This window comes from Drosophila mojavensis, unplaced genomic scaffold (assembly GCF_018153725.1).
Source record: "Drosophila mojavensis isolate 15081-1352.22 unplaced genomic scaffold, ASM1815372v1 contig_72, whole genome shotgun sequence".
Lineage (NCBI taxonomy): Eukaryota > Metazoa > Arthropoda > Insecta > Diptera > Drosophilidae > Drosophila > Drosophila mojavensis.
In genome coordinates this window covers 597,312-600,860 of record NW_025318897.1, presented here as the reverse complement: position 1 = coordinate 600,860, position 3,549 = coordinate 597,312, and the positions used below count along the sequence as shown (strand labels likewise).

The window sequence follows — 3,549 nt, the reverse complement described above, 5'->3', positions numbered from 1 at the left end:
ATTCCTAAAAGTTGCAGCATCCCTGGCAGATGCACCAGAGAGTAATTCGGAGTTAAAGCAAGCTTAGAGTTAGATTAGCCGTCGCTAAGAAAGAGAGTCGTAAGAAAGTCGTCAACTAGAGCAGTTGCTCAGCGGACTTAGATAATGAAGAACTGAAGTCGTGAAAGTCAAATAGAGGTCACAAGAACTGATCGAAATCGAAAATATATACGAGTGTAACTAAAACTAATCCATAATACTAAATGAAATAAATTGTAGACATTTATTGTGAAACTCGTCATAGTTATAATTAAGAGAAAATCGTCAAATTGACTTTTAATTTACTCAATAAATAATAAATCCTACATACATATATGTATGTATACATACACATGTATATTATACAAAATGTAAGTAATCTTTTCTTTCATGTTCTTTTTAACAAAATAACAATTCTCTAAAAACCGTTCTTGTGTTTTTATTAACCAACTTTAGATTTAACCAGTGTTGAACTAAATATTGTGTTGTCTGTCCACGTGTTAGTATTTGTTTTGTGTGTTTCTTGTTATTGTGCAAAAAATATCTAATAATAATATTTTCCAAGGAAGCTCACATACCCTTAATTCTTAAAGAGTGTTTTAAGGATATAAAAATTTATCCTGAAAACAATGTAAATGTTACTGCAGCTTGTAAAAAATGCTCTAAGCCATTGAGGGGAAGTTTACATTCTACAACAAACTTTTTGAATCACTTAAAAGTAAGCAAAGCAATTTTTTTTTTTTTTTTCATTTAAATTAATTTTTTTTTTTTTGCAGACGAAAGGACATGTTGATTTGTTGACACAATACGAAAAATTAAAATCTATATCAACCATGAAAAAAAGAAAACACGACAATGTTGGTGGTGATAGTCCAGCTGCTAAATTATTAAAACAAACTGATTTGGCTGTCTATAAAAACTCTGTTGATTTAGATAGTTTAATTGTAAACTTTGTTGTAAACACAATGTCGCCTATTTCGATTGTAGAACATCCATCGTTTAAAGCTTTACTTGAAGCAACACAGCTAGTGATGGCACGATTAATCATTTGATACACAATAATCGATTATTTTCTTTCAATTCACGATTTAATTGTATCGCAAAATGGGTTTTGAATAATCGAGACAATCGATGATTTGCTCAAAAAATCGCATCGCTATAAGCAACATTGGCGCGCAAAAGTTGGAAAGCGAAGCGTAATTATGGCACCAACAATTAGTTTAGTTATGAAGCGAATACGACAAGAAATGGCGGAGCTTTCAGATATAAATAAAAGTTTAGGAAGCACTAGTGACGGCTCATCTACTCGCGAAGTTGAGTTCGATTTATGGACCCACCACAAGGCACTGGTCCACAAAACCAGTAAGAAAGACGGTAACCATTTTCAGATTCAAGACGAGCTCAGTCTTTGTTTAAATGCTCCTGTTTTTGAATTGAAGCGTAATGTCATCAACGCCTGGGAGGAGATGCGTACTGTATACCCTAAGCTATATGTTATAGCTTGTCGGTATTGTTTCTTAATAGGCACTTCGGTACCAGCGGAACGTCTTTTTTCCAAGGCGGGTGCCACATTAACCGAAAAAAGGAACAGGTTAACAACAGAGCTCCTTTCACAACGACTATTTCTTAACTCAATTTTAAATAAATAAACATTTATATTCTTTACTGTTCGTGTTGCTATTGTTGCTTCTAAAAGGAGATCATAAAAAATAAATGAAGCGCATTCAAAACAAATCATTTGATTAATAGATTTTTCCATTTTTCCGCGATTAATTGCAATTAATCTTTAAAGCACCTAAAATAAATCATATGATTAAATAATCGAACAATGACTTTTTTTGCCATCACTAAACACAGCAATCAACTGCTCGGCCAAAAATAATGTGCAGGCAGACTTGTAATAAACAAATAACTGCAAAATACTGCAAATATTTGGAAAATACAAAAGAAACTTTGAAAAAAGTAGATTTTGTTTGCACCACTGCGGACATACGGTTCTCTTCAAGAAGAAGCTATCTGGGTGTAACTGTACATTTGATTGAAAGCCATACGTTTGAGCGTAAAAGCGCGACTCTAACTTGCAGACGATTCAAGGCAGCTGAACTAATCGTGGAAATTCATTCGGAGTTTGATTTAAGCCCCAACAAAATAGACTGTCACCGACAATGGATCCAACATGGTTGAAGCGTTTGCATCGTTCGGACAGCATGAAGACTCCGTTGAAGATCCAGACTCCATTAAACTTCCACAAGACATTAAAGAAGATAATGACCATGATGACGAGCTCCAACTAATACAATTTCCTGAGTCGTCCGAAGAATTTGAGCAGTGGCAACTTCCAAACCATGAGAGATGTGGTTCTCATACATTGCATTTAATAGCATCACACGATATGGAGAAGGCAAGATCGTTAAATAAGTCATACAAAAAACTTTATTATGCATCTATGGGAAAATGTCAGGCAATTTGGAATTTGTGTTCTAGATCTCCTAAGTCCTGTGAAATATACACCGAAATGACTGGAAAATCTCCTACATCGCCTTGTACAACTCGGTGGAATTCGTAATGTAACTCAATTCAAAACCTTTTGTCCGTTAAGGAAAATTTAAATGACACTTTAAAGAAACTTGGGTTATCCGTTTTTAAAGAAATTGAATTTCTCTTTCTTGAAGAGTACATAAAATATTCAAAACCCATTGCTGATGGCATTAAAAGCTTGGAAGGTGACATACACACGTATTACGGCTGTCTTCTTCCAGAACTGTTTAGAATGCTACGAATTTTTATTAATTTAAAAATGGATGACCCTAAATATTGTATTGATCTAATTGAGTTAATGCAGAAAAGTCATAAAAAGAGATTAGAAAATTTTTTTAAGTTAAATGAGCCCAAAGCTAAAGATGCTGTAATCGTAAGTGTATCTCATCCATTTTTACCATTTTCAATGGGAAATCAGGGTATAATGGTTTTGCTGAAATGTATGTAACAGGAAGAAGGAGGCGTGGCAGACCCCACAAAGAATATATATTCTTGATGAGGGCGACGAGCTGAGTCGATTTGGCCCTGTCCGTCTGTCCGTCTGTCCGTATGTTTGAACGCGCCGATTTCCGAAGATATAAGAGCTAGAGACTTCAATTTTTTTAAATGACCGTATATACAGCGCGGACGTCGAGTTTGCTTTTAAAATTCGATCAATCATCCCGTTATGTTTTTATCGAGTAAAAACATTCTAGTTCAAGTCAGATGCCACTATAGCTAATTGTAAATGATTTTAAAATTTTTAAAATTTCTCAAATATTCAATATAATATGTAGATCATATGCTGAAAGTTTCATTAAATTCCGTTCAGTCAAAAATTAAGTAAAAATCATCAAATATTTGGCCAATTAACAAACGCACGTGTAGCAGCTACAACAGCATCGTATGCGTGTGCACACATACATTCAAACTTCTTCTAGAACATTCTTTGAATCACATCAGCTGTTAGTTTCGTTTAGTTTTGGTAGATGGCGCTGCAGCAGTGAATCTATT

At 34.3% G+C, this 3,549-nt stretch overlaps 1 long non-coding RNA gene across 1 annotated transcript; it reads left to right on the top strand.

Annotated features, from left to right (window-relative positions):
* The first annotated feature begins 588 nt into the window (after positions 1-588).
* On the top strand, positions 589-1,678 carry LOC116804699. Its single transcript, XR_004364704.2, has 3 exons — positions 589-736; positions 795-1,392; positions 1,458-1,678. It is a non-coding gene; the product is annotated as an uncharacterized LOC116804699 (long non-coding RNA).
* The last annotated feature ends 1,871 nt before the right edge of the window (positions 1,679-3,549 follow it).